The sequence below is a fragment of the Typopeltis vanoorti genome, chromosome 4 (assembly GCF_054136105.1).
Source record: "Typopeltis vanoorti isolate ZY-2024b chromosome 4, IOZ_Tvanoo_1.0, whole genome shotgun sequence".
NCBI lineage: Eukaryota > Metazoa > Arthropoda > Arachnida > Uropygi > Thelyphonidae > Typopeltis > Typopeltis vanoorti.
This window is the reverse complement of record NC_143552.1, coordinates 148,737,247-148,752,100: the sequence shown is the minus strand read 5'-3', so window position 1 is coordinate 148,752,100 and position 14,854 is coordinate 148,737,247. Positions and strand designations below refer to the sequence as shown.

General features: G+C 39.0%; 1 pseudogene; it reads right to left on the bottom strand.

The window, feature by feature from the left end:
* Window positions 1-4,474: 4,474 nt before the first annotated feature.
* Window positions 4,475-4,595, bottom strand: LOC150107743 (U2 spliceosomal RNA; annotated as a pseudogene).
* Between the last annotated feature and the right edge of the window lie 10,259 nt (window positions 4,596-14,854).

Here is a 14,854-nt window from a genome sequence, read left to right as displayed (position 1 = left end):
GACAAAACACAAAATATTTAAGGTGAAACACTTATGCCACTACACAGTCATGTTAAAACATTACTACATCCCAACCTATAGAGTAACCAGAACAACATATCAAATAACAAGACCACAGGCAACAAACTACATAACATAACATACAAGTACAATAATCAAGCCAGCAAAGCCACCCGAAACTTCTACGTACCTGACATGATAACCAAACTGCCGTTCGACGACAGAAACCTAGGAACATACAGAGAGCTGAAACAGACGCTATATAAATATTAAATCGAGAATGAAAATTAGAGCAATTCCTGTTTCTCTCTCTTCCCCCCCCTCACACAAACCTATGACAAACCCCCCCTCTCAAAAACCCTCACTACAAGAACACAAAAAAACAAAAACACCATGTCTAAATCCAACCCTACTTCCAAAAAAAAAAAAAAAAAAACCGTTAAACTGTAATAGCAGTTGAAGTCTTCCAAGCACGTACCAACAAACAGTAAAATCATCACCTGGCTTGCGACCAGTATAGAAACATAACCATGAAACCGCCGCCATCTATTATCTTCCTCAGATAAGCTCTGCTAAGCTTCGAGGAAGAAATCAGAAGGGCCTCCCAAAGAAAGAATATAATACATTATACAGGAAAAACAATTATTATTATTATTATTGATCAATTTAATCATCATTTTATTTTGAACTGATCTCTTTATTTTACACAATTCCTCTTTGTACTCAATGAAACAAGACTAGAAACATAAATGAAAGTGTGACTGTGATTCATTCTTATATTAACTTCTACTAATTCTGTTTGCTAATTCTATTTCTATATTTGTTGCAGAAGTACAAGTAAGAGTATTATGGCGTCTCCTAGCTGCATTTTTGTTTGTTTGGTTGTTGCAATCTATACCAAGCAAACCTCGATGTGTTTTTCAAAAAGATCAACTGTCACATTTCAAACTGCGACATCCAAAGAATGGCAGAAAATTTCGGAGTGATTTTAAACACCTTCAGAGAGTCAATATATCGCTGGATGTTTATAAAATATCCAGTGGTAGCTCTACAGAAACAGTATTTTATTTAAGAAAAAGTAATTGAATGTAAAACTTTACATGTCTTAAGGATTCGTTAAGAGAAGTGGAATTATTTTTTTATAAAATGTGCAAGTAAATTAATTTAATATCTAGGTTTTTGACATAAAATTATTTGAGAACAACGAGAAATATCAGTTAAGTTAATCAAAAAAATATCCAATTGTCATTAAATTTATTTATAACTTCACTTTTGAATAATATATTTGGCATAATGAATACTTATCAGCACGGGCACGATGAGAGATAATCTTAATGCAGGTTGCATTTGAAAACGATTCTAAATATTATTATGTAGCAATGATAGCTCTAAATATGCCAATACATCTTTGGAAATCCATATCGTATGTAAGCAGTTCGTATTTGTAATAATAAGTGAATAATAGAAAATGCTCACCGTCTTCTCAATACAGAGAAACATGGCGTAAATAATTTAATGGCAGTCAGTTTGAAAATGTACGTGGAAAGGCGTAATGTTATCCCGGTATTCATTCTTACGCTGTTTGCTACCAGAAAGTTTAAAACGAAAACAAAGTTGGTTAATATCACTAGAAGTGACTGGGTTGTTGTAACTGCATAACTGCAATTTTTCATTCTTTAGTGAAATAAATTCAGATTTACAGTACTGTAACTCGAAGGTTTTTTTCTTTTAATAACTTAAACTTTCTCATTATAATTCACAGGTTCTTTATTAGATAAAATCTCAATTCGAGCATTTTGCATTGTTTATATTTCGTATACATATAATATGAACATGAAACGAAATGCATGCAGTGAGAGATTCACTTAATTAGAAGTTTACGAGTACAGAAGTGTTGGAATTTAAAGTTTTTCGTGTATTCATAATAAATAAGAGTAAGGAATAAAACTTTTTTATTCCATTTGCGTGATTTTACCGTTTTCTAGTAAGGTGGCCGTCATGAAAACAGGTAATGATAGTCCTTGCTCTCACTTGATGACTTAAACGGAAAGTACGCTAGAGCATGCGCAAGTGAAAAGAACACGGTAACCAGAAAAATAACTGTTAAAAAACAGTAAAATACATAGCCTTTTGAACTTATAATAGAGAATTCTGTTTGTAAATTTTCAATATAGAAAGAAAAGGTTAAAACTCATGATGCGTTATTTTTCAATGGTAACTGGGAAAACAGCTGTTCAAAAAAAATATATATATATATATAAGAAATTTTGGAACTTTATAATGGATAATTCTTGTGAAGCCTCCACACAGCAAGAGAAATATTCATAAGCTATCAAATATTATGTTAGAACAGTGGCGACTATACAGCTGTTCAGAATGACATACACGATAAATTGAGTTTTAATAGCTGTTCGGTTTTCTGTGTAATTTTTCATATACAAAGATTAATAAAATTGTAAACTTTGTAGAAGGTGATGGGATAAAGGAATGTGTAAATATGTTTAAACATGTAATAAATAATATTATTTTACTCATAAAGATAAAGATAATTGCTTCCCTTAAATAAATGGGAGTAAATTCCCAGCTACATTGGGGCTAGATGAAATTTCATTTATTTATCTTTTAAATCTTATAATGAAATGCATGGTGTTGATATCAATCCTTCCTTTATTTTTATTCAATATATCTTGGAATTGTGAATCTATTTTTCTTAGTGATTAAAGTTTTACCAATTTATTGAGGATTATAATTATATTATTATATAATTATAATCCTCAATATTTATAATCCTATATATATAATTATATTAATTATATATATATATATATATAATTCTGTCCATTTTTTTCTGTCCATATATATATATATATATATATATATATATATATATATATATATATATATATATATATATATATATATATATATATATATATACAGTATATATATATGACCTGAGAACCGCTCGGGTTCTCAGGTCCTCCCCCACCTGTGGGAGCTAAAAACCAGTGAAACTGAGTACAGAAATACACAAGGTGATTACTGTTCCTTTCTTTTGTTGTGGGCTGTTATGATTCTTTTGGCCACCTCACTTCCCTTGGGCATGTCTAGTTTGAAGAGAGCAATGTAGAACGCCGAAGCTGCCTCCTCGTCTATATCCAGGGCTACCTCTACTTGCTCAGGGGTAATTTTGCTGATGTCATCAACGAAGAGGTCACCCCATTTTGCACTGACGATGTCGGGTCCATATTTCCCTGTGAGGAAAAGTGTTCAGGTTCTCCTACTTTATCTATTGCCTCTTTAAACTTTTCTGCCGCCCCGGGCATACCTCTAAGGAGATGTTTTAGAGTCTCTCCTACTTTTGCATGAGGGACTTCTGGGTGTTCGGTTTCAGATACTTTTGCTGTTTTGAGATTTGTCAGCTCTTCTTCCTGCGGACTTAATGGCCGTTTGGAAGTTTTGGTGTTCGTCTCCATCTCTCCTTCTACTGTATCTGAATTGGCGATGTCTATATTAGCAGTGGTAGCTTCGCTTTCGTCCGTTGGAGTTACCATGATGGTTTCTGCATTGTCAGTCTCTTCTGTTGGGATCGTATTGCTCGTCTCTGCAATTCTGGTTGGTTTCCCTCCCTTACGGGACCTTTTCGTTGTCTTAGACATGGCGGCATGATCAGGAGTGGCCTCAAGAGGCGGAAACTCTTCCTGTATTGTGACCTTTTCATTAGTTGGTTTTGTTGCTGATGTGACTGCACCACCCATCCTCTCTGCAAGGGTTCTGGATGGGCAGGTGTCGACTTTGTGGTCAGTGACCCCACATTTCAAACAAGCTGCCTCACATTTTTCTTAGTTGTGGCCAATTTTTAGGCAGTTCTTGCATTTTATGCGAGAGCAGTCTGCCCCAAGATGATTGAAGGCACTACATCTAAAGCACTGCTTTTTGACGCCTGGGTAATTTACCATTACCCGGGCAGATCCTATGAGGACAAAGTTAGGAACTTCGGTCCTCATTTCAAGAGAGATAGTTACCTCCCCTGACTTCCACTCAGGATTGTCTGAGTCATTGTGAACCTGGATTTCCCGTACAACTCCCCACTTAGAGAATACGCTGTGAATTATATCGTTGTTCTCTGCGTATTCTAGGGGAAATCGTGGTATCTTAAGGGTTCTCAGGATGCTCCCAACCATGAAGGGTGATACTTTTACTTTGCCACAGTCAAACCCTTTGAGAAGCTTTTCTCTGTTCTCGATATTTTTGGTCACTACCTGGTATCTTCCACCCCCATAAAGGGTAAATCCAAAAATGTTCTCTGCGCCGACGCAGTCTATGATAGCTTTGGCCATCGCCCTTGCCGGTATTGTGGCGTCAACCTCAATTCCGAGAGTACACACACGCGGCAGAATGGAGGGCATGATCAGATGGGGGAGCCTAACTATTCCCACCACCAAGTGTTTGATATTTCCCCAGTCTGGGGTTTAGGAAGTTCTGCAAATTTCCCGTTAAATATCGTGAAACCCGATGAGACTCGTACCGATATTAACGGTTAAGAACAGAAACTATACTACACTTTGATCTTAGCCAAAAGGCCGAGAATCGACTAATTAACATTATATATATATATATATATATATATTAAATATATATAGATAGATATATTTAATATATATATATATATAGTTAATATATATTTAATATATATATATATATAAGATAGAATGGGAGTTCATATCATCTCATCATTGGCCTTTTAAGAGTACAAAGTTGTGCTGAGAGTCAGCTGGATAGTAAGAGAGGAGTAGATAGGTAGAGTTGATAGTAGTAGTTAGGTACAGAGGCCTCAGTCGATCTGCCTGGCCTCACTTCAAGAGTGATAAACCAAACAGATCTCCGACATTTCCTCCCTCCATCCGTTCTTTTTCCCAGCCCCCCCCGGCCAGTCACCTCTTCAGGTGGTTGTCCGGGGAGAGTGAGTGGAAAACAAATGAATAGAGGATACACATACATTTACACACACATACAATCATACACTTCACTAGACAGATATGGGAACAGAAAGGGAGAAGGGAGGAGCTCATTTCCGCATGCGACAGCGAATTTAGCAATTCGCAAAACGCGGTAGCTTGGGTCTGGTTCAGTTTTAGGTGACACTGGACTGGATCTGGTTCGGCCTTGGTGATATCCGCGAAGTACAGTTCTCCCCATTTGAACCCCGTGCTGTTCCTGAGGAATAAGAACGAAGGTTCCCCATCTTTACCCATTTTTTTGAACAGTTTGTCTTTAACATACTGGGGTTGCTTAGAGTGTTTTAGGATTACGGAACCGTTCGTGACTTCCTTTAGAGCCGGTTCCGTAACCTGCACATTGCTTCCTTCTACTTCTGATTCGGATTCCTCTGATGAGGGTTCCTCGCTTGATGGGGTTACTTCTGCAACAACGCGAGCTTCTCTTTCTTTTCTTTTGTTGTATGCGTCCATGATGTCAAAAGCTTCACTGTATGTAAGGCCTAACCTTTCACGCGCTGGGCTGTGGAACCATTCAACTGTTCCGACCTCTGGTCGTGGAGGGGTAGCTCCCACCGCTGTTGTTTTAGTAGTGACAGCCTCCATATTTTCTTTTTCTCCAGCTGGCTCAGTGGACGTTTCCATATTTCCTGTTTCTTTTTCTTTAGCTGGTTGAGGTGACGTGTTATCCGACTGGGGAGGAATGGGGAGGGCCTCAGCGTCTGTTGTAGTCGCATCTGTAGCGTGAGCCTCCTTCGCAGTGTTGTCTGGCATAGGGGTGTCTCTGTCTGTAGGTCTCGGACTTATAGGACTATTATCCGGGATTGGCGAAATGGTGCATCCTGCTCTTTCCGCCGCTGTTCTTTTAGGGCAGGTGGTGATCTTGTGAGTAGCATCTCTACACTTCAGGCAGGGCGCTTTACAGTGTGCTGTTTCGTGACCCGCCTTCCTGCAGTTTTTGCATCTGTCTTTCTGGCAATTTGCGGCCAGGTGCTCGGGTGACCCGCACCTAAAACACTGTTTTCTCACACCAGGATAAGTTACCATTACCCTGGCTGAGCCTACCATAATCAAGTTTGGAATTTCCTTGTCCATCATGATGGAGAAGGACACTTCTCCCGATTTCCACTGTGGGAAGTCGGCGTCTGTGCCGATTTTCACATTCCGAACCAATCCATACGGAGAAAAAACTTTAGTTATTATGTTGTCGTCATCCTCCAGATATTCAATAGGGAATCTATCTATTTTAACTATTTTAATTGTCTTTCCCACTACAAATGGGAAAAACGTTTTCCCCTCGCATTCGATCCCTTTCATTAATTTTTCTTTTGTACTAACGGTTTTACAGACCACCTGGAACCTGCCGCCCCCGTATGGTGTAAAGCCAGAGATGTTTTCCGCCCCTACATTTTTGCTGATAGTTTTAGCAAAGACCCACTTGTCGATTGCCTCGTCTATCTCAAAGCCAAGGGTTCTCACCCTATGTAAGGCTGCAGACATTGCTCAAGAAATAAGTAAGGGCTCTATGTTGTAAAATAAAGTTCCTGCTTAAATTCGAGCCAACAAAGAGCAAAACCCAAACAAAAGAAAACGCGGGAAAGAGAACAAAGGCTTCTTACCACACATGCAGTCTTTCCCAGGCCTTCCGCAAGTTTTGGAGCTCCCTCGGACGTCGGCGTCCGTTGAATCCCGGGCAGGGCGATTCCAGGTATTCTGTTGGCAGGATGACGTCACGGCACAGGAGTGAGCTAATCCTTCTAGGTAGTCCAAACTCGGGCAGATCGTGGCAGTCGTGGGGCGAGCTCCAGGCACTTCTTCGTCTTCAGATGTCACTACTTCGGAATAAGTCTGCAAAAAGGCTCGATATTGCTGCAATACTTGGAAAAAAACATACAATAGCATAAATACTAATATTCTCTTAATAACATAATAGACTAAAAAAACTACTTCTCGCATCTTAGCCAAAAGGCCGAGAATCGACTAATTAACATTAATCATGTTAATGTCAATAATCAATAATCACCTATACAACGAAATGAGGAAATAGTGTCCTAATCTGACTCCTAATCTCCTAATAGATAGTGTCCTATCTATATCTATATCTATATATATATATTAAATATATATAGATATATATATTTAATATATATATATATAGTTAATATATATTTAATATATATATATATATATATATATATATATATATATATATATATATATATATATATATATATATATATATATATATATATATATATATATATATATATATATATATATATATATATATATATATATATATATATATATTATATATATATAATAATAATAATAATTTGTGAGTTCAACGTATCTCATCATTGGCCTGTGGAGTAAGATAGGCTGAGATTCAGCAGATAGTAGGAGAGGAAATAAAGATAGAGTGCATAGTAGTAGAGTAGATGAAAGAGGCCTCAGCTGACCTGTTTTAGCTGTTGACCCCCACAGGGGTGCTTCTAAAACGGTCGTTGATTTTTCACTTTTATAAAGGAAAAATCCTGAAAAGGAAAAAAAAAGGAGAGACTAAGCAAATTTAACAAGTGTAAATAAATCTAAAGACTATGTGGAAGACAATTCTATAGAGGAATGAGTTTGCCGAGCAAACCCAGAACAGTATAACCAGGAAAAGAAGGGAGATGACCTGGCCCGGAAGACCCCGCCCTGAAAAGGGCTTGGGACCACCTCGATGTTGGCCTTCGCAGTCCGGGTTTGTTCAGGTCAACCCCACCCTGGGTGGGGGGGGGGTGGGGGGGGGGGGGGGTGGGGGGGGGGGGGGGTGGGGGGGGGGGGGGGTGGGGGGGGGGGGGGGTGGGGGGGGGGGGGGGTGGGGGGGGGGGGGGGTGGGGGGGGGGGGGGGTGGGGGGGGGGGGGGGTGGGGGGGGGGGGGGGTGGGGGGGGGGGGGGGTGGGGGGGGGGGGGGGTGGGGGGGGGGGGGGGTGGGGGGGGGGGGGGGTGGGGGGGGGGGGGGGTGGGGGGGGGGGGGGGTGGGGGGGGGGGGGGGTGGGGGGGGGGGGGGGTGGGGGGGGGGGGGGGTGGGGGGGGGGGGGGGTGGGGGGGGGGGGGGGTGGGGGGGGGGGGGGGTGGGGGGGGGGGGGGGTGGGGGGGGGGGGGGGTGGGGGGGGGGGGGGGTGGGGGGGGGGGGGGGTGGGGGGGGGGGGGGGTGGGGGGGGGGGGGGGTGGGGGGGGGGGGGGGTGGGGGGGGGGGGGGGTGGGGGGGGGGGGGGGTGGGGGGGGGCTGTTTCTTTTATGGTTGGTAACCATAATGTCTCTTTTGCTTGTGGTCCAAGTGGAGGATCATCTCTTGTGATTGGAGGAATATTTCTCTGTAGTTCTTGGATAGAGCCTACATAGTATTGATTAAAGTTATTTGCTAGTTGTTTTTTTAGAAAATTAGCGTCCTTCATGAAAATTAGAAATTTAGAAAATTAGCGTCCTTCATTTTTAGAAATTTAGCATCTTTCATGAAGTTGTGTTTTATGGTTTCAGAGGCGGTGGTATTGGGAGCACAATCTAGCATCTCATTGATGAGATGTCGGGTTTGTTCCATGTTGTTTTGTGCAGAGATTAATTTGTCTCTGTAGTAGTTTCATTCTGCATTTCATATTTGCGTTGTAAGGCGATCTTCTTATTATATATTTTGTTTTTAGTTATAATAATAACAAAAAATTAAATATAAAATAATAAAAAAGCGACCGACTGGAAGAAGCCAAACGTAAAAAATAGATTAATAGAAGAAAACAGGGAAGTTATGAAATGTTTTTACAGATCAATACCAGAAAAATTAGGTTTTAGAAAGCGTGTGCATTTAATATGGAAACAAAATTCCCAGAATCTGCAATAACAGAACAAAGACATTTGGACAAAAGAATTTCATTTTCCGTAACAAAATATTCACTGAACTTGAGCTGCAAGAGTTACGTAATAAACCAACAACTCCACTAACAGCAAATCACCAAGAGGTGGCAATATCAAACTTTCGAATTCAATTTAGTAAGCATCAAGCAGAACAGCATACATCAGAATGTTTTGACAGCAGTTCAATGTAAAATGAAGACAGGGATATTGAAACCTATGAACTCTATACATGACTATAAGACTTCCACCATTAAAAGCTTCACATAAATCTAAGCTAAAACAGCGCCTCTTAGACGCAAATGCTGCGATTAAAACCATCACAACTAACAGCATAAAGGAAACAAATCAGCTCCTATACAGCACAGCCTAAATCATTACAGTGAATCTTAGTTGCAAACCGCAAGGGCAAAAGTCGAGGATGAAACAATCTGCACCATGGAAAATCCGGTTAGAACGAAAAGTCAACAAACTTCGAGCTGAGCAACTCGTTTTGAGCAACTTAAAGAGTTTTAAAGAAGGACAGCGGAAAAATAATGGCATCAAAAAGAAACTGATTATCACATATAATTTGGCCAACAAAATTATTCCGGAAGTTACTGAAGAGCTAAAACAAAGAATTATAACGACTGCACAGAAAATTAACAGGTATGAAGCAAGAATAAACCAATATGTGCAAAATATGCAATTTCGACAGAACCAACGTCAGTTCTCTTCAGTCTCTCCAGAGAAATACAAATGCAAACAATCATTCACTAGAAAAAGAAGAAACATTCAAATTTGGAAGACAATCTGGGATAATCCTATTGAACACAATAAAGATGCCTCATGGATTGAGGAAATAGAATCATAAATGGAACAACAAAAACAAATGCAATATGGCATTATCACTAAAGAAATGGTCAGTGCACAAGCTAGAAAATTAAAAACTGGAGTGCACCTGGCAAAGACGAACTACGTGGATTTTGGTTAAAACATCTAACCAGTCTACATGATCGAATGACAGAACAATTTAATTATCTGCTGCAGTAAGGCTCAGTGGAAGACTGGATGACATCTGGGCTCACTTTTCTCTTCAGGAAAGATAAGAATAATGATGCAGGCCCAAGTAACTATTGCCCAATAACGCCAACTATGCTCAAGCTGCTCACGGCAATCATAGCAAATTCCATAAACCACTACTTATCAGATAATCAGATTTATCCGAATGAACAAAAAGGCAATTTTCAAAAATTCACAGGAACAAAAGACCAGATCCTTATTAATAAAATAATTCTCAGAAATTCAAAAAGACGATAAACTAACTTAAACATGGCATGGATAGAGTATAAGAAGGCATTCCCTCCCACACTCCTGGATCCTAAAATCACTACAAATATTTGGAATTATCAAAAACATATGTTGGTTTCTGGCTGCTGCTATGAAATCATGGAAAACAACTTTAATAGTGAATAATGAACAATTCGGAGATATCAGCATTAGACATGGAATTTTCCAAGGTGATTCCTTGTCACCTTGTCACCTCTTCAACATTTCTTTGATAACTTAATCTATGATTCTAAACAAAACAAAACTTGGATATGGAATTCCTAAATGTAATATTAAAATTTCCCATCTATTGTATATGGATGACTTGAAGTTATATGGAAAATCGCCCCAGCAAATCGACTCTTTACTGAACACAGTTCGTATTTTCTGTCAGGTCATCAAATTGGAATTTGGTTTAGATAAATGCGCAATTTTATCTATTAAACGACGAAAAATGAATGACACTATCAATTTTAATTTTGATCAAGAGAAATATATAAAAGCAATTTCAGCTGACGAACACTATAAATACCTAGGAATATTAGAAGTCAGTGACATTCTACACTCGAAACTTAAGCAACAGGTAGCAGCAGAATGAATACACCAATAAAGTTAGAAATATTCTGAATGCATTAAACACAATTAGAGCAATGAATTCTTGGGCTATACCAGTGATCCGATACACAGCTGGCATGATAGATTGGACAAAAGAAGACCTGGACAAACTGCACCGTAAAACTAATGACTATGCATCATACATTACATCCACGAAGTGATGTTGACCGGTTGTACCTACCAAGTAGAATAGTTGGACGGGGTCTGCTGCAAGTGAGACAGACCGTGGAAAAAGAAGAAATTAGCTTAAAAAGTTACATCGACAAATAGCTCTGAGCAAATTGTTCAAGCAGTTACACAAGAGGATCTTCTGAAAGCAACAGAAAACAAATGCGATTACATAAAGGAAAATCAAAATAACCGATATGTGCGCTGAAAAAAGTAAAACTTTGCATGGCTAATTTCTTAGAGATACTGAGGACAAAATTGACGTGAACAAGACGTTCAAATGGCTACAATATGGATATATTAAAAAAAGAAACAAAAAAATTTATTCTAGCAGCTCAAGAACAGGCATTACAAACTAATGCAATGAAAGCACAAATTTTGAACATCAATATTAACAGAAAATGCATATTATGCGATCAAAAATATGAAACCGCAGCACACGTAATCAGTGCCTGCAGCAAGATAGCTCAAACTCATTATAAATACTGCCATGATCAAGTGGCCAAAATAATTCATTGGCATGTATGCAAAAAATATGGCTTTCCTACATCTGATAACCGGTGCAAGCATAAAATAGAAACAATATTGGAAAACGAAACAGCAAAAATTCTCTGGGACTTTCGAATACAAACTGATCGGCATTTGAACACAATAAACCTGACATCACAATTATCCAGCTTGAAATCGTGGGGATGGGGTGCTGCAACTTTCGAAATGTATATACATCTCTGTAAGTACAGTGTATACGTGTTTGGATAAAATATCAAAATTATGGTAAAAATTAAAAAAAAAATTAAACATGAAAAAATATTGTTTATTATCGATAAAATTATACAGTTTAGTATAATTCAAAATTACTTAAAAATAAAATCCATTATCATAACCCCAATAATGTTCTAAAATAAAAACTATAACAAATGTTATGTCTTTAATTGTAATGTCCAAATATTTAAAGAGACGGAGTAGATACGATAAGCACTGCGAACACTCTACTACTGGCCCAAACTACATATAAACAACAGTGGAACTGTGCAACGGATAGTGCCACATTACGCTAATAGCTCGTATCTCACTATGACGTGCATACGTTTGCGCGCGTTGCAATATGACACTATGGTAAACGCAGTGCTGCTAGCGTCCTTCGTCCTCCTAAGTGCTACAAGATGGATTTTTATTATATTTTATAGAAAATAAGAGAATTGTATAGGATTATTGATGATCAAATTAAATATTACAAGCAAATATAAACAAATTAAAAAAATATATTTATATATCGAGAAAAATTGAGGGTGCTGCAGTGCCTATGCACGACCGCCCCTGTCCGAGAGGTAGTCCAATACCAAGGTAATTCGCTGCAAAGGTCGATAAAGCTATACACATGCTGAGGTTAAGATTCCATTCACATTCAGATAACTTTATTACAGTATGTCGTTATAATTGCTCTATTTTATTATCAGTTATTATTGTTAATCCCTTACTTTAGGGATTAACAACGTGCCTAATTTATAAATTAATTTTATGATAGGATTCGGTATATATATAGGGTTCGGTACTATCCGCGGAGTGTCTTGGAACATATCCTCTGCGGATAAGAGGCGGCTACTGTACAGTATTCCCCCCCCCCCCCTATACGCGATCAATCCCAGTCCGAAGATATTAAATGGAAAATTGCAGAAATAAACAATCTATAATTTATGAAATAATGTTGGATCTAATATCCACTTTGCCGATGTAATTTTATATTCCCGAAATGAAGCTGTATGACTCTTTCGTTTAGTAATAGACAATTCGGCTGATCCCAGAGATAGTCCAACACCAGGGCAACTCGTTGAAAATGTGGAAAAAGCTACTACACGCACTTTGCAGACTTTCCGAAATCAGGAATATCCAGAATTGCGCGCCGTTCTGAGTAATTCTCGGTTATCAGCTCAACTGTCGTGGTATTGCAGTACTTGTGTTCAAGTAGCAGCGTGAAAGTCTATGAAGTAGAGAAGTTGTTTGGATTTCATGAATCATTCATTGAGTATACCACAGTATTTTAACCTAAGCTTAATTTCAATCAAACTATCAGTCTAAATTACCTTATCAAAATTTGAATCGACTGAAACTAGACTCTAAATTTGTAAGTTTGTTAGTATCATCAATACATGAAGTAAAAAAAAAACAAAGGAACACTGACTAGGAGCTGCATATTCATTTTTTTGAAATACATTACTACTATTCTACAATGCACGACCGCCCCTGTCCGAGAGGTAGTCTAATACCAAGGTAACTCATTGCAAAGATCGAGAAAGCTACACACATGCTGAGGTTGTTAAGATTCCATTCACATAACTTTATTACAGTATGTCGTAATAATTGTTATATTTTATTATCAAGATCTCAGATTATTGGTTCAGAAAGTGGCAGTCATCTCGGTTTTTCTAAAAGTCCTTAAAAGGACTGGCTTAAAAGGGCGAAGCAAGAATGCTTTTCATATTCCCCGTTATCTGTAGAGGACAGTGTAAAGATAAGGTGTTATTGAGCAAAATAAAGCTCTGATCATGGCTGGAGGGTAACAAAAATAGCCGAGCCTCAGTTAGAACTTCATTGGCTACAGCATTGCCATCCATTACCCTCCCTGGGTACCCATTTTAGTCGCCTAGCACGACATGTACGAACTACATTGGGGCTGATATGTAAGTAAAGCCCTCTCAAAAAATTAGGTAGGACGATTCCTAGACCACTCCATAGTGGCCGAAAGACCGTCCAACTCAGCGTTGGTTCTATTCAGTGACGGGCTCACCCCGCCACTCATATTCCAGAGAAAGGCATTCACCGACAAAGCGCCTCACCGTGCCGTGCCGGAGAACACCCCCCCCCGGAGACTCAAATTGCTCCCTCAAGGCAAAAACTTTAAGAGAGTGAAACTCTCGAAACTCTGCGTCCATTTAGTCGTCTCTTACGACACGCATGGATTTGCGGTGGAGCTATTCTTATCCCGGCCACCACATGAGAGTGGATCATTTTTCTAACAGTCCTTATAGTCCTTATAAGGACTGGCTTAAAGGGGGGAAGCAAGAATGCTTTTCATCTTCCCCGTTATCTGTAGAGGACAGTGTAGGGATAAGGTGTTATTGAGCTATTAAAGCTCTGATCATGGCAGGAGGGTAACAGCAATAGCCGAGCCTCAGTTAGAACTTCATTGGCTACAGCATTGCCATCCATTACCCTCCAAGGGTATTGGATTGAATGAATCAATCACCGTATGTGTAAGTAAAGGTGATATCTCAAAAATATCGGACGATCTCTAGGCCACTCATTCGTGGGCGAAAGACCGTCCAAATCTCAGCGTTGGTTCTACTCAGTGAAACTCGAGTACCGAGCAGAACCGCTCATTCCGAAGAAAATAATTCATAATTCACCGGCAAGTACCCCTCAGCGGGCCGTGCCGGAGAACACTTTCCCCGGTAACTCAATTGCTCCCTTAGGGCAAAACCTAAGAGAGCGAACTCATTAACCCAGGATAACAGCAACAGCCGAACCTCAGTTAAACTTCATTGGTTCAGCATTGCCATCCGTTACCCTATATGGGCATCTCATATAAAATCAATCACCGCAACTCACGGTCGATTGATTCCGCCTAATTTCATTTTTCTAACAGTACTTACTCCCGTTAATTTAATCGCTGCATCATATTATATTTAAATATGGTGCATGATATTTGTTTAGAAGTACTTTTTAAATATTGTGAAAAATAAAAACATTACTTCAATTTAAGAAGAAAAATAAAGATGCATAATAATTCTTAAATAGAAGTTTATTAATTTTTAATAAATAAACCATATTATATTACAAATCTGCATTTGCAAAGTGAATTGCGTTTCAAATAATTT